The 22,636-nt window shown below is 52.1% G+C and overlaps 1 protein-coding gene across 8 annotated transcripts in view; it reads left to right on the top strand.

The window, feature by feature from the left end:
- The first annotated feature begins 10,155 nt into the window (after positions 1-10,155).
- LOC102930351 (transmembrane ascorbate-dependent reductase CYB561) overlaps positions 10,156-22,636 on the top strand; it is a 28,576-nt gene continuing 16,095 nt past the window's right edge. The window contains exons 1-2 of one of the 8 annotated variants that reach the window (XM_043537037.1): positions 10,286-10,313; positions 13,907-14,089. The gene's annotated coding sequence lies outside the window, so the exon portion shown is untranslated. Of the gene's footprint in view, positions 10,491-13,906; positions 14,090-16,803; positions 17,136-22,636 lie in introns of those variants that run through there. The other 7 variants (XM_037886757.2, XM_043537039.1, XM_043537042.1 and 4 more) reach the window with 7 other exon arrangements.

Raw genomic sequence — 22,636 nt, 5'->3', positions numbered from 1 at the left:
AGAATGCAGTGTCCTCTATCCCGCTGAAGATCCCCTGAGTCATTTCCAGTTCCGAGCGCTGGTGCGATGCCAAGGCCTTGGACAGGTTGCAAATGAAAAGCATTGACGGGTGCTTAAGTCTAAAGGGGCAACTGCCCTGAATGTTGAGCTGCTGTAAAAAGCCCATGGTGGAACTGCTCAGCTGTGTGGCCACCTCAGGGCTGGTGCACAGACCCTTCGGCTCCAAAAGCCCCGTGAGGAAGGAAGGTTTTGTAGTGAAGGCAGGGGATTGGCCTCAGGAGAGCTGGATCTACTAGACTCCATGTGTGAAACTGGACAAGCCTCTAGCGCCCAGATCCTCAAAGCTGGTTAGACACCCAACTCCCTCTGAAATTAAGGGGGGTTGGGCACCTAAATAACTTTGAGGATCTGAGCCTAAGTGTCTCCAGACCTCAGTTCCCCACCCCTAAAATGGGGACTGCATTCTTTCCCACAGCCTTTGTTTGTCATCTATTTAGACCAGGGGTGGGCAAACTTTTTGGCCCGAGGGCCACATCGGGGTTGTGCAACTGTATGGAGAGCCGGGTAGGAAAGGCTAATCTAGGGGAATAGAGGGATTAGAATGATTTACTGATTGACAGACTTGCTGTTGGTTTAGGGCACTGAAACTCATGATAAAGGAATAAACTCTGGCCCCTGCCTATTGATAAAGTTCAGTTGGGGGCAATTTTGAACCAGGGTTTGTCTGCCTATAGGGTTGGTCCCGCTACAGCTAGATTGGTTTAGCAACAGGTATAGTTAAAGTGATGCAACCCTCTTGTGTGGACGTATTTATATCCGAATAAAGGTGCTTATATCGGTATAGCTTATTGCAATGAATTTAACACTTGGGTAGAACTCTGCAAATCTGCGCATATCTGCTTTATATCCGTGGACCATGTTTGCGGATCGGATGCGGATGCAAATTTTGTATCCATGCAGGGCTCTACACTCGGGGGTCTGTATTGCTTAAACTATATAGGTATAATGATACAAAATCTGTATAGACCAGCCCCTACCCCCGCCCAAAAAAACAACAACGAAAACCCCAGAAACGTGCCAGCCATTCGCTTAGTGAAAAAGGAATTTAGTGCCCAGTTTTGTCACGCCACCGGTTAAAGTATCACCAAGAGAACTTTGCTACTATTTGGATCAGCAATTATGGAAAAAAAACATACAGTAATCTTGGGCAGATTATTGTCCTGCACCTTGCCCGTCAGTCACGTGCATAGGGCAAAGTGGCCGTAAAACGCTGCCCTTTCGGTTGGATAGCATCTTACATCATGTTGCACTCAGTTTTCCCTAGTGTAAATGACTGTAGACGGTGCAGGGCAGTGGAGAATCGGGTCCTGAACTGGCTTCTGTCTGTAGTTTTGGCTGGCTCTCTGGGAGCCGTCTTTGAAAACTTTGTAACAAGTCTGGAAAAGTGTAAAAACCAAGAGTTGTTCTGAATGTGATTCCAGATTATTTAAAGGGCTCTCATGGGAGGAAGGAGGGTCCAGTGGTCATGGTGCTAGCCAGGTCTGTGCTCTGACACAGCCTCTCTGGAAAACCTTGGGCAAATCACCCGGGCCCAGATTCTCCAAGGAATTTAGGTGCCTAACTCCCATCTGTTTCATGGAGGATTTTGATGTTTCTAAATTTGATTTCATTAAGATTTGGGAGCTCTTGGGTTCCTGATCCAAGGCAGGCTGCCTGGGAGCCATGACCCCTGGGAGCCCTGGCTGCCAAGGAGCCAAGCAGGTGAGCTGGAGGAAACAAGGCAGGTTTTTCGTGGTTTCCCACAGAAACCTGCCTGCGTTTTGTTGGGACTTCACTGAAACTTTCCCGCAACGTTTTGTGGAGGGCGGGGAAAGGGTTTGTTCCTTTTGCCCAGCGCTAATCTTAATGCTGGATCTCTGTCTTTTGTGCAGCGGGGAGAGCGGAGGGTCCTGTTTTGGCAAGTGGTCATTGCACAACAGTTTAGGACAGGAAGTTAAGATTACCCCTGTGTCAGATTGAACTGCTTGGGGAATGCAGGTTGTTGGGCCCTGATCCTGCTTGGTGATTCATGCGAGTGGGTGGCTGCCCCTGTGTGAAGTCCCAGTGAACTCACTGGGGCTCCATGGGGATCAGCCTGCATAGATCACCACAGATGGGAGCGGGGGGACACTGCTTTAGGAGGGGATGGTGGAACATGCAAAAGAGCTTCCTACCCCACCCAAACTACTTAGAAGAGTTATTCCTATGGGGTACGTTTAGATGCAAAGCACTGGAGGAGGTGATCAGCCCTCTGTGGAGAAAGAAGTAGTTCAGGACTATTTAGAAAAGCTGGACAAGCACAAGTCCATGGGGCCGGATGCGCTGCATCCGAGAGTGCTAAAGGAGTTGGCGGATGGGATTGCAGAGCCATTGGCCATTATCTTTGAAAACTCATGGCGATCCGGCGAAGTCCCAGACGACTGGAAAAAGGCTAATGTAGTGCCCATCTTTAAAAAAGGGAAGAAGGAGGATCCTGGGAACTACAGGCCAGTCAGCCTCACCTTAATCCCTGGAAAAATCATGGATCAGGTCCTGAAGGAATCAATTCTGAAGCACTTAGAGGAGAGGAAAGTGATCAGGAACAGTCAGCAGGAATTCACCAAGGGCAAGTCATGCCTAACTAATCTAATTGCCTTCTATGACGAGATAACTGGCTCTGTGGATGAGGGGAAAGCGGTGAACGTGTTGTTCCTTAACTTTAGCAAAGCTTTTGACACGGTCTCCCACAGTATTCTTGCCAGCAAGTTAAAGAAAAATGGGCTGGATGAATGGACTATAAGGTGGATAGAAAGTTGGCTAGATTGTCGGGCTCAACGGGTAGTGATCAATGGCTCCATGTCTAGCTGGCAGCCGGTATCAAGTGGAGTGCCCCAAGGGTCGGTTCTTGGGCCGGTTTTGTTCAATATCTTCATAAATGATCTGGAGGATGGTGTGGATTGCACCCTCAGCAAGTTTGCAGATGCCACTAAACTGGGAGGAGAGGTAGATACGCTGGAGGATAGGGATAGGATACAGAGGGCTCTAGACAAATTAGAGGATTGGGCCAAAAGAAATCTGATGAGGTTCAACAAGGACAAGTGCACAGTCCTGCGCTTAGGACGGAAGAATCCCATGCACCGCTACAGACTAGGGACCGAATGGCTCGGCAGCAGTTCTGCAGAAAAGGACCTAAGGGTTACAGTGGACGAGAAGCTGGATATGAGTCAACAGTGTGCCCTTGTTGCCAAGAAGTCCAATGGCATTTTGGGATGTATACGTAGGGGCATTGCCAGGAGATCGAGGGACGTGATTGTTCCCCTCTATTCGACATTGGTGAGGCCTCATCTGGAGTACTGTGTCCAGTTTTGGGCCCCACACTACAAGAAGGATGTGGAAAAATTGGAGAGAGTCCAGCGGAGGGCAACAAAAATGATTAGGGGTCTGGGACACATGACTTATGAGGAGAGGCTGAGGGAACTGGGATTGTTTAGTCTGTGGAAGAGAAGAATGAGGGGGGATTTGATAGCTGCTTTCAACTACCTGAAAGGGGGTTCCAAAGAGGATGGCTCTAGACAGTTCTCCGTGGTAGCTAATGACAGAACAAGGAGTAATGGTCTCAAGTTGCAGTGGGGGAGGTTTAGGTTGGATATTAAGAAAAACTTTTTCACTAGGAGGGTGGTGAAACACTGGAATGTGTTACCTAGGGAGGTGGTGGAATCTCCTTCCTTAGATATTTTTAAGGTCAGGCTTGACAAAGCCCAGGCTGGGATGATTCAGTTGGGGATTGGTCCTGCTTTGAGCAGGGGGTTGGACTAGATGACCTCATGAGGTCCCTTCCAACCCTGATATTCTATGATTCTATGACATTTTCTCTTGGAGCCCATCCCCTGTGTAGTACGTTCCTGGGTGTTGAGGGGGATTTAAATGCCTGTCCATGCAATTTCATTACATAGCACATGAAATTGGCTGGTAGGTTGAGGAGGAGACTGGACATAAAGGCACCTGGGGGGTATTCCTGAGCTTAACGGGACTGTAAATGAAGGCTAGTCATGCTGCACCCTTCCAACAGCCCCTTTAAAGCACTTTACAGATACCCACTGATCAACCCCACAGCTTGCTGTGAGTTACGATTCCCATGTTAGAGATGGAGACGCTAATACACAGAACAGGCTGCCACAGGTAAGAATGGAGGATAGAAGGCAGGTCTCCTTGCCCCGTCGACTGTACCTCTGTTACGCATTACAGACACGGACAGTGCTTCCTACGATGTTAAGTGCTGTGGTCGCCTTGAATGGCAAGGTCTAGAAAGCCAAAGGGAGTCTAGAAAGCCAAAGTTTCTGGCACCTCCTCGTGACAGCAGGGGTGAATCTAGCTCTTGCTTTTCATCCCCTTCTCTTCATGGATCCTGGAGTGAATACAGCCTGCTGGTTCAACACAGTGGGGACTGTGGATTTCTGGGTTCTTTCTGCCACCTCGTGGCCTGCAGCCCTAAGGACACCTGAACATGGTATTTTTCATAGAGGAAACGGATAGTAGGCACCAATGTGAGTGGCTGGATTTTTCACAACAACCCAGTATTTTGGGTGCATGTCAGGGGCTGAACTCTTGAAAATCTGGCTCCAATTGTGGATGTTAAGGGGCAGATTTCCAAGAGTCCTATCCCAATTCTATACTGCTCCTGTGCTACCGGAGGGAAAGGAAAGGAGCTGGGAAAGGGGGAGTGTCTCCCCCTGAACCTTCAAAGAGAGGTGAAATTTGGAGTTTGCTTGGCGTGCAGGTGCTTTGTACCCTGGAATTCAGGGAAAGGCCCTTTGCTGTGTGTTATTGCAGAAAGATTTGGAGCTCTGCATGCCTGACCTCCCAGGTTATCTCTGGACACCTGGAGACTTTGGTAAATGTTGCACAGTGAGTCCATTCTAGTTTTTTTGAAGGATAGCGTAGTGGACTATAATCCAGACCTGGATTTGTTCCTGCCACTGCCTTGCTGCATGAGCGCTCAAAACCATTAATCCAGGCTGACCAATGTCCTTGTTTATCTCCCACTCCTCCAATTTCCTACTTTCTCTCCCTTTTTCCCTGGTTCTTTGTTGCTGTAAGCCCAAATACACACCCACTCTCACAATCCCTCTTCCCCGTGGTACCCGCAGCCAGAGATACTACTGCAACTAAAGACCATTTCAGCCATAAAGCTGCACAGATCCATTTCAAACTACTCCTAGAATAGCCTGAATTTTTGTGACCCTATTTAGGAATTGGGCCCACGTTTTGGACGTTTTGGGATTTCAGTACAAAATCACCCACCTCTGCTGTGGGCCCAAGGGATGGCTTATTCAAAGGGAATGTTTAGATTCCAGGCAGCAGGGAGGTCTTCATGACAGTTTTGGCTTTATTAGTTATATTCTGAGGACAGTAGAGTGTCAGAATTGAGAGGTGCAGTTATCCATTTTGGTCACGAGGGGGCACTCGGTTCTCCAGAACCTCCCTCGTGGTGAAATAGCAGCTGGTCCCGCCCTTAGGTCATGAGCCTCAACTTCTAGAAACTACCAAGTGAAGTATCAAAAGTGAGGCTCGCAATTAGCCAGCCCCAGCCCTGGTGTAAATGATTCCACCAGGGCTGGATTGGGCCCAGTGACTCTTTCAGCAGAGCTATTCATTGCACTGTGGTCATTCGTAGAGGCCCCAACAGAGATCAGGGCACAGAGACGGTCCTTTCCCCAAAGCGCTTACAGTCTAAACAGGCAAAGGGTGGGAGGGGAAGAGAGGTGAAGGGATTTGAGCAAGGTCACACAGTGGGTCAGTAGTGAAGCAGGAGTCTCCTGAGTCATAGCCCAGTGCCCTATCTGTGGGTGCACACAGCAGTTGACCTATTCCTCAAATACTGGACTCAGGAGTGTGGTTGCCAAGATGAGTAGATCCTGACTAAGGAAATCAATCCAATAACACTTTCCTGTCCCTTCTCTGTGTTCCTTTGGGGCAGAAGCACCGGCTGTCACTCGCTGTGAGATCTGGAGTTGATTTGGTGGTAGTGAGGTTTTCTAATTCTCTTTGTGCTCTGGTGCAAGCCCACCATGATGCGGCGCCATTCCCCATTGCCTCGGTACCACTCCCTGGCACCGTTAGGGTCCACCCCTCCCTGGTTGGGCTCGGACTCTTCCTCTGAGTCAAAGGCGGACTTATTCGTGTCCTGACACAACTGGTACTGCTCAAGATCCCGGCACCGGTCTTGGCACTGTAGAGTGGAGGACCCCTCTGTACCGATGGAGTCCTGGCTGACCCAGTGGCAGGGCCCGGTACAATGGCCCTTTTGGACACCTTGGGCCTATCACCAGGCCCAAGGGCATAGTTCCAGGGCAGCATCAGTAGTTTCTGTTGCCCATGCCCCCCCTCTGCGACGTCGGTCACCCCTGACACATCCAGGGCTCCCGAGGACCAACACGGAGCTCAGACCCCGAGCCTCCCAGATCGGGGGCGTTGTCAGAGCCGCTGACGCCTGCGGCTCCCGCACCACCAGTTGCAGCAGTGGTGGATGTCCCTGAGCACATCACCAGAGGCAGGAAGACCCTGTCCCACCTCACGCCTCATCTTCTTCCTCGCCGGACGAGGCAGTAGTGGGCACTGCTACGTCCCTTCTGGCAATGGACATAAAAGCCCACCAGGACCTCCTTAGGAGGGTGGCCCAGAACCTCACTATGCAGGACTCGGACCCGATGCTCGACAGACTCGCCCCGGAGGGTACCTCAAACGTGGCACTGCCGCTTATAAAAACTATACAAACCACCACGAAGGTGGTCTGACAGACCCCGGCCTCTATACCAATTATGGCCAGGGGTGTAGAGAGGTGTTACTTAGTCCCACAAAAAGGGTACGAGCACCTCTTCACCCACCCCCAACCAGGGACCCTGGTGGTGGATGCAGCAAACCACAGGGCGCATCGGGGCAACTGGGGCCCGCCCCTAAAAATAAGGACGCCAAGAAGCTGGACCTCTTCGGTCGAAAGGTATACTCGACCGGGCTCCAGCTTCGAATTTCCAACTAGCAGGCGATACTTAGCCACTATGCATACAACTCTTGGAACGCCCTCTCCATGTTTCAGGAACTGCTCCTGCTGGAGTCAGGACAGGAATTTGCTGCAGTCCTAGAGGAGGGCAGAGTGGTGGCTAGAATCTCCCTCCAAGCTGCTTTGGACTCTGCTGACTCAGTGGCGCAGACTATGGCTGTGGCCATTACAATGAGGCATAGCTCATGGCTACAGGTCTCGGGACTCCCAGCGGAGGTCCAGAATACAATACAGAGCCGTCCATTTGATGGTGTGGGGCTGTTTGCTGACAAGACAGACTTAAGACTGCACAGTCTCGAGGACTCACAAGCAACTCTCAAGTCTCTGGGAATTCACATGCCAGCACCCCAGAGAAAGCCCTTCAAGCCCCAGCCCACTTCCTGCTTCTATCCAGGCGCCTAAGTATGGTTGTGGCTCCCACCCTCAGTGCTCCTGGCTTGGCTGAAAGCCAGCAGTGCTTTCAAAGTTCCTCCTTGCTGTCCCTCCCGAGAGCTGCTTAATAGCTGTGAGGGTGGATGTTCAGCCCCTGGGGGAACCAGGAGACGAAAGTGAAGGTGGCTTCATTCCTTCCTCCTTCCAAGTGTTGCCTCCCCAAAGCCTGCTCCATGATGGAAGGAGGGTCTCCCAGGCCAACACCTTGACCACTGGACCATGCTTCCTCTCTGGGCCTGCAATGGCTCCTCCCAGCTTCTGGGGGGCTGCTGGCAGCCCCTCCGCCTACCTTCCCTCTGATCCTCCTCCTGGATAGGAACAGGGAAGGAACCGCTGGAGGTAGTGGTGGCATCAGCTGGAGCAAGGTGTGGAGGGGGGAGTAGTGGCCCCTACCACTCCCCTCTAGCACCCATCTACACCCTCAGGCATCCCACCCACACCCCCTCAGTTTTCCACACAGACAACTCCATCAAACAGCCTCCAGCTTCTCACCCAGCCATCCCAATCGAGCACCCATTGGCCATTGCTTGCAGCACGGTGTGCTGACCACGCACTAGAGTTTATGGTTATTTACACATATGCAAATTAGCTCAACATAATTTGCATGACATCACAGATGGAGCTGCACAGAACTGGCACCAGCAGGGTCTGGATAGAGGGCTGGGGGCACAGGCAGCTGAGTGGGGGTGGGCTAGGAGTGCAGCGGGAGGGCTGGAGGCAAAGGGGGAGCTGAGTGAGGGCTGGGGCTGCAGTGGAGGCAGACAGGAGGCTGGGGTATAGTGGGGAGCTGGGGGCACAGTGGGGGAGCTGAGTGGGGGAAGACAGGAGGCTGGAGATAGGGAGGGAGGCTGGGGGCACAGTGGAGGGCTGGAGCACAGTGGGGGCGGACACGAGGCTGGGGGGCACAGTGGGGGGCTGGGGGTACAGTGGGGGCGGGCAGGAGGCTGGAGATAGGGAGGGAGACTGGGGGCACAGTGGGGGGCTGGGGGCACAGTGGGGGGGACAGGAGGCTGGGAGGCACAGTGGGGGGGCTGGGGGTACAGTGGGGGCGGGCAGGAGGCTGGAGATAGGGAGGGAGGCTGGGGGCACAGTGGGGGGAACTGAGGAGGGGCGGACAGGAGGCAGGGGGCACAGTGGGGGGAGGCTGGGGGCTCAGTGGACGGCTGGGGGTACAGTGGGGGCGGACAGGAGGCAGGGGGCACAGTGGGGGGCTGGGGGTACAGTGGGGGGAACTAAGGAGGGGCGGACAGGAGGCGGGGGCACAGTGGGGGGCTGGGGGCACAGTGGGGGGAACTAAGGAGGGGCGGACAGGAGGCGGGGGCACAGCGGGGGGCTGGGGGCACAGTGGGGGGAACTAAGGAGGGGCGGACAGGAGGCGGGGGGCACAGTGGGGGCAGGCTGGGGGTACAGTGGGGGCGGACAGGAGGCAGGGGGCACAGCGGGGGGCTGGGGGCACAGTGGGAGGAACTAAGGCGGGGCGGACAGGAGGCGGGGGTACAGTGGGGGCGGGCTGGGGGTACAGTGGGGGCGGAAAGGAGGCGGGGGCACAGTGGGGGGCTGGAGGCACAGTGGGGGGAACTAAGGAGGGGCGGACAGGAGGCAGGGGGCACAGTGGGGGCGGGCTGGGGGTACAGTGGGGGCGGACAGGAGGCTGGGAGGCACAGTGGGGTGGCTGGGGGTACAGTGGGGGGCGGGCAGGAGGCTGGAGATAGGGAGGGAGACTGGGGGCACAGTGGGGGGCTGGGGGCACAGTGGGGGGGACAGGAGGCTGGGAGGCACAGTGGGGGGGCTGGGGGTACAGTGGGGGCGGGCAGGAGGCTGGAGATAGGGAGGGAGGCTGGGGGCACAGTGGGGGGAACTGAGGAGGGGCGGACAGGAGGCAGGGGGCACAGTGGGAGGAGGCTGGGGGCTCAGTGGACAGCTGGGGGTACAGTGGGGGCGGACAGGAGGCGGGGGGCACAGTGGGGGGCTGGGGGCACAGTGGGGGGAACTAAGGAGGGGCGGACAGGAGGCGGGGGCACAGTGGGGGCGGGGTGGGGGTACAGTGGGGGCGGACAGGAGGCTGGGAGGCACAGTGGGGTGGCTGGGGGTACAGTGGGGGGCGGGCAGGAGGCTGGAGATAGGGAGGGAGGCTGGGGGCACAGTGGGGGCGGACAGGAGGCGGGGGGCACAGTGGAGGGCTGGGGGCACAGTGGGGGCAGACAGGAGGCGGGGGGCACAGTGGGGGGCTGGGGGCACAGTGGGGGGAACTAAGGAGGGGCGGACAGGAGGCAGGGGGCACAGTGGGGGGCTGGGGGCACAGTGGGGGGAACTAAGGAGGGGCGGACAGGAGGCGGGGGGCACAGTGGGGGGCTGGGGGCACAGTGGGGGCGGACAGGAGGCTGGGGGCACAGTGGGGGGCTGGGGGCACAGTGGGGGGAACTAAGGAGGGGCGGACAGGAGGCGGGGGGCACAGTGGGGGGCTGGGGCTGAGGGCGAGCACGGCCGCCGGCTGCAGGCTCCCCGGAGCTGAGGCTGGGGTCCGGGGAGGAGAAGCCGCGACCCCTGCGGGATTGTGGGGGCGCACGGCAGCCCCCCCCGTTACACACGCTGCACACTCCAGCCACGCCCCCTACAGGTGCACACTCACCTGCCCCGCCCCCTCCACGTTTGCACGATTCCCCCCGCCCCGGGCGTCAGGAGCCGCAGCCAGTCAGCGAGCCCGTTGCCCTGGCAACGCCGCGGCCCCGGCCCCTCCCGGGAGCAGGAAGCGCCGGCCCCGTCCAGCGGCGCTGACACCGGCCGCGGCCCGAGCCCGACGCCGCAGGTAGGAGCCGAGGCCCGGAGCCCGGGTCGGGCGGGGCGACAAGCGGGAGCCCGCTCTGTGAGAGGACGGCGGGGTCCTTGTTCTGCGCCCACCGCCGTAGCGTCTGGGCGTGCGGGGAGGGGTGCGTGTGCTCCGAAAGCTGAGAGGCCCCGGGGTCGGTGCCTCCGAGCCCCACAGGTGGAGACACCCCCGCTTCCCCCCCCCCCCCCGCCCCGGGGTCGGTGCCTCCGAGCCCCACAGGTGGAGACACCCCCGCTTCCCCCCCCCCGTCCCGCCCCGGGGTCGGTGCCTCCGAGCCCCACAGGTGGAGACACCCCCGCTTCCCCCCCCCCCCCCCGCCCCGGGGTCGGTGCCTCTGAGCCCCAAGGGATGAGTTCCTCCCCCTCCCCCCCCTGCCGGGGTCGGTGCCTCCGAGCCCCACAGGTGGAGACACCCCCGCTTCCCCCCCCCCCCCCCCCCCCGCCCCGGGGTCGGTGCCTCCGAGCCCCACAGGTGGAGACACCCCCGCTTCCCCCCCCCCCCCCCCGCCCCGGGGTCGGTGCCTCCGAGCCCCACAGGTGGAGACACCCCCGCTTCCCCCCCCCCGTCCCGCCCCGGGGTCGGTGTCTCTGAGCCCCAAGGGATGAGTTCCTCCCCCTCCCCCCCGCCCCGGGGTCGGTGCCTCCGAGCCCCACAGGTGGAGACACCCCCGCTTCCCCCCCCCCCCCCGCCCCGGGGTCGGTGCCTCCGAGCCCCACAGGTGGAGACACCCCCGCTCTGCCCCCCCCCCCCCCGCCCCGGGGTCGGTGCCTCCGAGCCCCACAGGTGGAGACACCCCCGCTTCCCCCCCCCCTCCCGCCCCGGGGTCGGTGCCTCCGAGCCCCACAGGTGGAGACACCCCCGCCCCGGGGTCGGTGCCTCTGAGCCCCAAGGGATGAGTTCCTCTTCCTCCCCCTCCCACACACACACACACACCCTGGGTCAGTGTCTTTGAGCCCCAGACCCCCTCCTCCAGCCCCATGTCTCTGAGCCCCCCCGCAGAGCTCTCCAGGCGTTCTCTGGTCCCAAGAGCTACGCCCCACACAGGATTCTGGCTGCCCGGGCCCCTGTCTCCTGGGCCAGGCTGGGGGTGTCTTGGCGCTCAGGGATGGCCTTGCTCTGATGCTGGTTGCCTGGCATGGGGGAGGCTGGCTACACTGGCCGAGCGCTGAGCTAGGCTGGGCACGTACAGAGCTCACAAGTATCCAGCGTTTCCTGCACTAAACCCTGATTGACCCACATAAACTCTCTGTGGTGGGCACCATCCGGTGCCAGGCAGCCAGGGTGAGGGGCAGTTTGGTTCTGGGAAGAGCAAATACCTGGATCATTTGTTTGACCTGCGGGGTTTTTTGAGCTCCTAGCACTAAGCGTGGGGAAAGCGAACACTTAATAGTGGCAAGACTTCGGGGTAGGGGCTGGAGGCCCCAGCATGCAAGGTGTAATTGGGCACAGGATGGGGGCTACTGTATAGGGGGGTAGCTGGAATGGCAGTGCTTAGGCTTCTAATGGGCCAGGGTTGGTTCCTCAGTTAACTGATGACAGGCCTTTTCTCTCTGCTGCGTTTCCTGCTCAGCAGGTGGACCCTTTCGTCAGTCAGTGCTGAAGCTGTGTGATATCTGAGAGCTGCATTTAGTCAGATGATGGGACAAGAGGGCAGGGGCCTTCAGGCAGGACCGTAAGCCAGGTGCCACCCACCCTGTCCTTTGTATTCTCTTATCCAGCTGCCTTATGCTTCAGTTTGTTGGCAATAATTTCATTGTTACATCACAAGCACTTGAAGAAATTGAAGAGCGGAGAATGTTTCCCCAGGGGGACTGGATTGTTTCTCTCTCTTCTGCAAAGTTTCTACAAGCCTGTAACAATTGCCCCAAAGCTGTTTGTTTGGCAAACTTTAAATAGCCTTCTTTTCTCTTAACCTCCCTTTCCTTCCCTTGGGTTTGGTTGGGGAATTTATTGACACTTGGTTCTTGAAAAGATTCACATTCCCATATAGATTTCTTATTTCCATAAGATATGCTAGGCAGACCTCACTTCCTGGTGGGGGTGCCCCAAGTAACTGTACTTTTCCATCAGTCAGCACTCACAGGATTCTATCAGATCAAACCAAATGACTTCAGAAATGATCTGAAACACACGTGTTCAACGTGAGAGAAATATCCAGGCAGCTGTAATGATGAACTAGACCTAGGGGCAAGAGTGGGCAGCAAGTTAGACAGGAGTTTGCAATGGGCTGTGTAATCCTGGATTGCAGAGAGAAAGGATGGCACAATGGTTAGGGCACTAGCCCAGGACCCTGCTCTGTCACATACTTCTGGTGTGATCTTGGGCATGTCATTTAGTGCCTCTGTGCTTCAGTTCCCCATCTGTAAGCAGAGGGTAAGAGCACTTCCCTACCTCCTAGGGATGTGTGAGGATTAACTGCATTAAAGATCGTAGGCACTCATATGCTGTGGAAATGGGGGGTGCAGATAAATTCCTAAAAAAGACACCATTCACAGAGCAGGGAGGAAAGAGTGCTTCTCTGCAAGGTGAACCCCCACCTAGAATATTGCATTCCGCTTTGGGCACTGAGTTACCAGAACAGTATTGACACTGGAGAGTGTTCAGAGAATAACAACTGACCTGACCTGGAGGGTTTGATTTATAAGGAAATTTTAAGCCAAGGGCTAGAATTCCCAGGACTCAGCATCCACAATCAGGACTGAATTTCCAGAAGAGCTAGTCCCATATTTGCTTACTTAGTTGTCAGATCTATAAAAGTGCCCAGCACCCAGCAGCCCCACTGTGCCACATACAACTAGGTTTTCCCAACAACTCAGCACCCAGCTTGCATCTGATGTATGAGCTCTTGTGAAAATCTAGCTGTAACAATTTTAGCTGGGTGTTGTATAGTTTGGTTAGCTCTGACTAAGGAAGGGTCTAACACTCTGCAAATATTTGCAGACTGTTAAGGCCAAGGAAGGAGGGAATTGCTTTATGTAGTAACCTGAGGTTTAGCTAGAAGTAATAGGATGAAATCAAGGAAACGCGTAGGCTGAATATTGGGATATAACAAGCTCCAGGGTGTGAGCTGTATTTGAAGGAGGATTGAAAAGGATGAAGCCCCATTATTGGGGACTTTAAAAATCGGATTGGACAAGGGACTAGAAGGTGCCCGGAGAGACCAATCCTGCACTGACCCCTGCAGATAGACTGGACAGCCAGATAGGATTTTTCCACCTCTAACTTTCTGATTCTGTTAAATGACCAGCTGTAAAAACTCTCTTTAGGGTGGTTGCATTGGTTTATTTTTTGTCAGATGCTTTATTTCAAGGCTCCGACAGGACATGTCTCACTTGTTTCCTGTGCCCGTGGGGGGATCACGTCAGTGGCTAAATGATTGGGAGCTGAGAATTGGCACTAATGTGTTGTGCTCCTGTTTGTAAGTGTCCACAAGAACACAGACTTCTACCAGTGATGGTCGCTTTACCATTTCATACAGCTGCAAAGCAACTGCCTTGTGAAGCGGAATGGGTTAACTGCTTCTGGGCGTCTGTTTCGCAGCATGCAGAGCTTAATTGGGGATCTTGCTTCAGGTGTTACCAGTTTAGCTGAGGCAGATTGTCAGGAGGTGATTAACCTAGCCTGAAACATCCGGCACAGCTGAGAGCATTGGGTAAGCAGCTGTCACTTGGCAGATGACACTGAATCGCAGAGGGGCTGTTCTCGCTGCTGTTCGAGATTGAAGTGTGGTGTGGACTGACTGTCTAGGAGTCCATGTGAGTCTTCTTCTGACTAGTTTAGCACTGACTATGTAGGCTTTAATTTTGGGAGTGTGGGGTGGGGCTCTGACCAGCAGCACTGACCAGACCCAGTAGCAGGGCTAACTGTATGGGATCTTGATACTGAGATTTTGTGACTTGAGACTGATCTCTGTATTTTCCAGTAGAAGTGTATTTATTTTTTTTGGGTGGAGTCTGTCCACCTATTGGGGCGAGGGGGGGAGGTAGCAGCTCCAGATGCATGTCTTGTTTTTCTTTTAAGTTATGGTCCCCTCCTAGTTTCTGTCATTGGGAGCTGCGTGAGATGTTCAATAGAAGCAAGCAGCAGCTCATTGATAGAAGGGATGGGGGAACTGGGGTGAGGGGAGTGTGGCTTGGACTGCACAGCTCGCAAAGAGGGGTGAGGCGAGCTGGTGTTTAAATCCTTAGTGCTGCAGCGGCAGAGGGTCTGTCCTGCACTGGGTGTTTCCATTGCTGGTTAGGTGGGTGGGAATGGAGAGAGACTCTCTTATTGCTTATGGCATCCATTAAGGATAAGATTGTCACAGATTCTGTGACTTTCAGAGACCTCCGTGACATTTTTCCGCTTCAGCCCCAAGGTGGCAGGGCTGGTCAGCTGGCAGGGGCCCCGGGGACCTCAGCTGCCTGCAGTGGGGCTCATGCTTCTCCCGCACCTCGCGGGGTTTGGGCTTCGGGCTTCAGTACCTCCCCCCATCAGTCCCTCCCCCCATAATTTTCGTAAAAGTCAGACAGGTCACGGGCTTCCATGAATTTTTGTTTATTGCCTGCGACCTGTCCGTGACTTTTACTAAAAATAATGGTGACAAAATCTTAACCTTTGCAATAATATTTGTGAAGGGGTTTTTCCTCCTCAATAGAAAATGTCCCCTGTGGTACCGGTTCGAGGGGACCCTGAAGAGAACACATCTCCATTATCCCCTCATGCTATCAAGTTAATCTTTGTCTGTATTTCGCTCCATTTCAGGGTTACTGCTCTGATGCCCTGGCCCTACAGCATGTTATGTTTCTCCAGGCACAAAGAGTAGTCACGTAGTTAAGTCAGAGTGACCTTTATTTTAGATTTAGAGAACAAAAGCAACGTCTACACCAGAGCAGCTGATGAGTGTTTCCTTCCTTTGTAACAGTCTTTCCTGCTATTGTGTGTTCAGCTGTTCTCTGCAGACCAGGAATCTCTTAGATGGTAAGGGCCAGATTTCCGAGTGCGCAGTACCCACAACAAGGGCCATGTTCTGAAAGGGCTCAGCCCCCATTGACACCGACGGCCTGTTTGCTCCACAGCCAGCATGCTGAGCAATCCCATAAATCTGGACGCTTATAATGGTACCTAGATAGGAGCTGAGGCCTTTGGAATATCTGGTTGTTAAGGGGCAGAGCATCAAGTCAAAACACTTATAGCCAGATCCACCTCCAGGCTGACTCATGTAAACAGCATTGCCCTGTGGATAGCTCCTAAGCCAGCCGCACATGAGGCTTCTGAAGGCCATTTTACGATTATAGCCATGCACAGCTAAGTTCTGGTAGAATTAGTCCCCCTTGCACCTGTAAGGGGTTAATGTCTCGGGTCCCATGTTGTGTGTGCTTTGCTGTCCGTAATATTTCCTAGTGACTTTTTTTGTCTGCATCCATCTTTTTTACCTGCCATGAACCTTTCTCTGGTTTGGTGCCCAGCCCCTGGGAGAGGAAGGTCTGTTACAGCCACATGCACTGCCAGGGCCATCTAAGTTCTGTCATGGTGGTGGCAATTTCTCCTGCTGCTACCACAACCGTGTCCTGCTCTTTCCCAGCCTGGTAACAACCCTTGCGGTGAACTTCCCCGGTACCTGGGTTGAAAAGTGAGCTCTGCAGGAGGCACCTGGATTCTGTGCCCTAAAAATAGCTGGTGATGCCAGTTGTTCTGGTGTCTGATTGTCTCCAGGACTCCATCCTGGTGCAGCAGACTGCCTTGTATGGTGTGGGGACTGGAGGGAGGAAAATGACAAGTGGTATTTGTACACAGCTTTCCAAGGCTCTTTGATTCCCCTTATAGGACAGTGGGGGCTGAGTAACCCCCAGCCATCTTGTACTGTGGATGGACAAATGGCCATTTGTCCACCGGTGGCTTAATTTAGGGCTAGGAATTTTGGGGCTGCCTCTGAGGTTATGGGGTTAGATAAGGGGGCTGCATCTCTTCCTTCTCCTTCCCCTTCCCTCTTGGCTAGGGGCAGGATTTCCCTTGGCGAAGAGTTCTTGTCCCAACATTGGTGGGTGCCTTGATGTCCCCACTCCATGTTCAGGCGGAAAGTGCTGTTAGCTGGTTTGCAAGTGTGTCATGTGTGTTGTGATCTCCCGCCCCGGGAGATATGTGGGAATAGAGGTGCCTGCCTTTGGCTGAGAGAGAGGAGCCCTATGACCCAGTTCCTTAATATTCCCAAAGGGACGGTGCCTGCTGCTTGCCTTAAGACTCCTCTGCTTTTTGATTCCTAATGTCCCTTTCAGAGTCTCTTCTGCCCGCAGGCTGCAAGTGCCACATGCACACAGCTGGCATTTTCAATGCAATCTAATAGAATAAGCCAGTTGTCTTAATCCACTTATCGGGTATGATCCAATAAAGCCTGCAGCTCTGGCTAGGAGTGAAGTGTGTGTGTGTTCTTAATAAATCTCCCCGGTTCAACGGGCATCTTTAATCTGCCTCTGTCACTTACACAGAAACTTCAAGGTGGAATTATCGATGCTGCCTGCTGCTCCTGTACCCTTCCAGATTGAGAGGCTTCAAAACCCCGCACCCCGGCGCTGGGAGCTAGCACATAGTTACCTTTTCTCCAAAAGAACGTTTGTGTGACATGAAAAGAGACCACTAATGTTGAGACACCAACACCTTGTCCTGTCCTCCTTCAGTGGTGGGAAACACTTCCCTAACCTGCGAGGAGAAAATTCCTTAGTGCATCTTTAGCTCTTGCATTGTGCTTGTGAAACTGGCCACACGAAGGAAAGGCAGCTCGGTGTGATCTATCAACCAGTAGCAGCTCCCCTCTCCCCCAGCCAGGTCAGTGCTGCTGCTCAGACCACACTGAAGGTCCTGTTGGACTGTGTGAGTAGAGGTCCTGATCTGGAATTGTGGTGGGCACATAGAAAGTAGCTTTTTGTGTGTTGGGGAGGAGTAAGGTACTGTGATGTTCTGTTGGCACCCTCGCCAGGGCAGAGTTAGAGCTGTGCGTGCAGCTGCACTGTAACTGCATGTCCTGCTTTATGTAAGTTTGTGTTGTGGTCTTTTTTTTCCCCCCTTGTAACATTTAATTGGGTTTTTTTTCGGGGGGAAAGAGGGGGGTTATTATCTGTATTATGGGAGCACCTACGAGCCCCCATCATGGACAGGTCTCCATTGTTCTGGGTGCTGTACAAACGCAGCATGAAAAGATGGTTCCTGACCCAAAGAGTTTACAATCTAGGTATAAGACAAGAGACAACAGATGGATATAGAGAGACAGGGGAGCACAAGGAAACAATGAGACAGTACGTAAGGTTTGAAGTCCCACCTCTGGGAAGGCTATGGGGAATGAAGGCCCTGCTGGTGCACAGTGCCTGGTGGAGAGGCAGCGTGACAGGCTCAAGTTGGTTCTGTTCTTGGCTGTCCCAGATGTGACGTATGGAACCTCTGCCAGGCCTCTCCCCTACCTGTCTTATCAGTCTTATCTGTCTTATCAGCCTTGCTTGATTTTTTTTAAAATGGATTTTAGAGAGGAGACAACAACTAGGTTTTAAACAGACTTCACTGCAGCCTTAGCTGTTCTGGTGGAACAGAAATTCCATTTGTGGAAGCATAATGCCTCTCCCGTGAGTCTGCAGCTGGGGTGAATGGGGACCTTCCTGTTTATCTCTTGAATCAAGACACTTTGCAAGTGGTTTGCACAGTCAATAGGATTCCTGGTTTCAGCAAAGAGATGTGGTAAAGCAGCTGTTACAGAGGCAAACATGTAGCCTTCACAGGCTTGTCCATTTGTTTGCATAGCCTTTAGCAATGAGGCTTGTGTCTGCAATATTGGAGTCTAATTAAAGTGACCTTGTGCAGTCTCCGTTATCTTCTCTGTAACACAGGGAGATTGATAGCTGCCAGTCCTGAGGCCAGGCTGGGTCAATAAAAACTGGTGTAAAGTGCGCAGAAACATTAATAGCAGCTGGGGGAGGACTGAATTCATGATCTCCTCGCTCCCAACCCACTGCTCCTTCCCCGAGGGCTCAGGATATGTGGTGGTGGAGTAAGCATCCAACAGAGCCATTCCAGTGGGATAAGGTCCATATGGATACCACCAGTGGGCTCATCCCCCTATTTCTGTGCCCCCCCCCAGTTGAAAATTTAAAATTGGGTTGGGGGGGGGGGGAACGCTGCTGTTTCAGGAACTGCTTGACTAAATGACTCCCAGTTTGCACGACTTGCTCTGCCTTGGACTCTGAACTGGCATACCAGTTTCCAAGCTGAACTTATTTATGCAACAGAAATCGTGTTGCAACCCTACCTAGCCCTTGCCACTGCCTAACAGAAGTTAATTTGTAGCCCTAATGCGGGTTTAGGGAATAGATAATGGGCCAGGTGGGCAATTCATTGTGTTTGCTCTGGTGCCTGGGCAGAATTGAAAGTCAACATGGCTTTCCAGTTGCTGGATAAACATGGAAGGGAGGGCGTCACCTGGCCTAGGCTTTGCCCGGTCACCTGGCTCTGCCAACCTGCTTCATTCCTTTTGTGCAGCGTCTCTGCTGTGCCTGCCCTGGTCCCCTCTTGAGTAGCCACAGCTCGTGCCAAATTGTGTGTGGTAGAGGATGAGAGCATCAGAGGGAGTTGGCCTCCTCTCCTGTGGTGGATGCTGGGGACAAGGAAGTCAGATACTAGAGCCTTTGAACGCCCTGCTTCATAAATGAAGGCCCTGTCAATACAGATATGTGCTTACTAGCCTTAGGTTAAAGAATTCAATGTACCAGGAGTATTCACACTCTCCCCAGACCTATTGCTATTCAAGCCTTGGGTTTCTCCACTTTCTCTATCCCTGTTTCTACTACCTCCCAAGAAAGGCTGCGGCATGTCAGACTTTTGTTTCAGTAGGTCTCTATTAGCAATTACTGAGGCTTGGTCTACACTGAAAACCTGTACATCTGTGCAGCACCCTGACCGATGCAGACAAACCCCTCAGTGTAGACACAGTTCGGTCGACAGAGGATGCTTCCATCGACCTAGCTGCTACCGTTTGGGGAGATGGTGTTACTACGCCGATGGAAAAACTCCTCCTGTCGGCGCAGGCTGCGTCTACACTAGGGGCTGTGCAGGTGTAGCTATGCTGCTGTCATCTGCGCCCATTTTCCCTTCTTTGGTGGAGAGAGAGTGAGAATCTTCCACTGCAACAGCACCCAGCACTCCAGATGCTGAGCAATTGACAGCTCTGTTATGGGGACCAACACCCGACACAAATCCAATCTAGCATTATATTTCATCCTCAGAGCACTTCTATGTCCGTCTCATCTCGCTCACTTATTCTAAGTAGGTCTTAAAAATCCTGCCTGCTTGGTTTTCTTGCTTCCCAATTGCAAAGTGTTGCCTCTTTAAGTTTAGTGAAGATCTAGGCACTCCATCATGAATACCAGCAGAGACTAGGTGTTGAGGGTTTCACTTAGGAGCCCAGTGCTGGAAAAAGACTATCTGCTCTATGCAGAGAGCAAAACAATCAAGATCTTGTGCTCCTTCTGGGAGCCCTCCCTTCAACAGTGCATCGTATGAGCAAAGGTTTTGCCGTTTAATGCTGACTCACTCTGTCCCTGAATCGCCAACTACTAGCGATTCAAAATCATGAATCCAGCCCCCAAAATCATGCACTTAGCTCAGGGTGGATAGATTTAAATCACCAGGTGGAACGCCTCGATTTAAATCAGTGACTTTAATCAATTTTTCTGTTTGTTCTTCAGTTATATCCTAAAGAAAAGTGCATTCTCACTGGTTGGGTAACCATTAAAACACGTTGATTTTAAAGCTAAATAGAGGCTTTACACTAGAATTGGTGTATCTGTTTGCTACCTAGGAGGGTACACTAGAATTGTGTACTTTTATTTAAGCAATTATATAGCTTAATATTTTCAGATTCTTAGTGACTGTACATTTTTAGTATGTTATAAAATAGTAAATCAGTATATCATTTACTAGATAATTTACTTTTTGCTCATGATTGGTGTCAAGTCGGGATGGTAACTGGAATTAAACACACACAACATATAACATTTATTTTTATTAAACAAAACAACTTTACATGTGTTAGATGCAAATTTATCTTATCAAAACATGTTTCACATTTGCAGTGGAATGACTTATTAAACAGAGGGATTAACTGCAGTCAGTGAATTAATTGATTATTTCAGATCAGCCTGTGAAAATTTTCAGTTTGCCTAAGTGAAAGTGACTGGAAGTTAAGTTTGTATTCACCTATGTTTCTTGAAAATGAGGCAACAGTCTCCTAAGTTACTTAGGGTGTCCTGCAAACTTGTAAAACTGGTAGATCTCATCCCCTCCCTCCTCCATTTTTATTCATAGACTGGAAGAGAAGTTTTTTTGCATTTTCAACTCCCAATCGATTTCTCAACTTTGACTGAATTAGTTCAAATGAAGAAAATATTTTTTCTTCTGTAGGCATAGAGGCTACTGCTGTCAGAAGCTGGTTTAGCTCTTCAACAAACTCTGGTTCCAGATGCTTAGCTAGTGACTTCCAGTTTAGTGGTGTTGACTTTCTTTAAAGCAACATCAGCACACATGTACTGCTTGAATGCTCACCTCCAGCTCAGATCTCTGTTATGGTTGGCAACATCTTCAGCAGTTAGGCATCTACTCTGACACTTGGGTTGAGAATAACGGCAAGAAAATGAGGTGGAGTAAGTGCTTAATCCACTCACTTGTTTACTGCCTGCATCTTAACTTTGTTCTGGGGCTCCTGGCCTTGGCCACTGTCGGAAGACAGGATACTGGGCCAGATGGACCTTTGGTCTGACCCAGTGTGGCCATTCCTATGTTCTTATGTTGCCGGGTCTTTTTCTTTCATGTCTTCTGAAGTTCTCTCCAAATTTCAACAGCATCAGCAATACCTGCAGCAGTCTTTCTGCAATTTGTCCAAGGCTATGGAAATAGGTTTCAGTACATTCAGCATATCTTCAACATTTCTCCTTAGTCCAATGTTGATTACTTTGGCTGTGATGGTTCCATCATTTTTTGTCATTGTCTTCACAGTGCTATCAGAATAGGCCAATTCTTAATAAATAGCTCAAAACTGTCAACCACTGAATTCCATCATACATCTAGGGGAAGAATTAGTTTGGATCCTTCTGTATTTCTCTTTGATGCTGACGCAGAGTGGCTGTTATGGAAGTATTTTGCCATTTCAGCAGTATTTTCCTTTATTCCTGGAGTTGTACTTAAGTCTTTGACTAAAAGAGGCATCAAATGAGAATTGCGCCCATATGTTATAAGTTTCAGCTTCCTTTCATGATCTTCTTCTAGATTTCTTCTCATCCTTGCTGCATTTGCAGTATTATGACACAGCTACATACTTGACACTTGAATTCTTGTTCAGTATGTTATAGCTGTTTCTGTTACTACTTTTAAGTATTCTGCTGTATGGGCATTTCCTGATGTAGTGTTTCTGTTAGATAACACAATATGGGATGTCTGTCACACAAGCACTGTGTACACTGCTCCACCCATCAAGACTCAGACTAATGAATTTCCTGTCAGTGTTTTTTGCATGCTGTTCAATTTCCTTCTCAGACATTGTATCCAGGATGCTTCCAGCAACGTGTGCTCGGCCTGTAATGATCGAACCATTCAATGAAATGTTTGTTCTGACCAAAACGAAAGGGAGAATATGTTGTATAAGTGAACTGAGCAATCTTTTAATCTCTTGCTGAAATTTTCTGGTCCTGATAACGAACTCAGCCATGGATTTATTGGATGAGAAGATTTTTTTTTTTTTTTTTTTAACTAGAAGTAAATTACTGTCCAGCGTGTAGCTGCAGCACTGATGGTGGGACCGCAGATGACTCTGAAGTTGTATGTTTTGCAGATGGGGGCGTGTGTTCAGGACCCCTAATGTCTGAGGTGGACGCTGAACGAAATGGCAAAAAAAGTCACTTATTCACTGTGTATTATTCAGTGCGCTACTTAAACAGAGATTGTAAATTAAATATTCCTCCTATTGCAGCTGTTTGTACCACTGTTTAAATGAAAAAAATTATTCTAACCCCATTTTTATAAGGAAAGCAATGGTTACAGTCAGGCCTCGATTTACAGGGTGTGTGGGTGTTTTTGTTTGTTTTTTTGCACAGTTTGTTATGCGTGGTCAATAAATTGTGACCCTTTATTTTTGTACAAAGCATGGATTCACTTTTACACGGTGCCCCATGGTTGCCAAGATGTGCAGATCAGTGGCGTAGCCAGGATGGGACACTTGGGTGGGTCCCGACTTCGGGTGGGTGGGCAATGGCAGAGGAGGGGAGGCAGGAGGTGGGGAGGGATAGCTCAGT

Source organism: Chelonia mydas, chromosome 27 (assembly GCF_015237465.2).
Source record: "Chelonia mydas isolate rCheMyd1 chromosome 27, rCheMyd1.pri.v2, whole genome shotgun sequence".
Classification (NCBI taxonomy): Eukaryota; Metazoa; Chordata; order Testudines; family Cheloniidae; genus Chelonia; species Chelonia mydas.
This window is presented reverse-complemented; position numbering and strand designations above follow the sequence as displayed.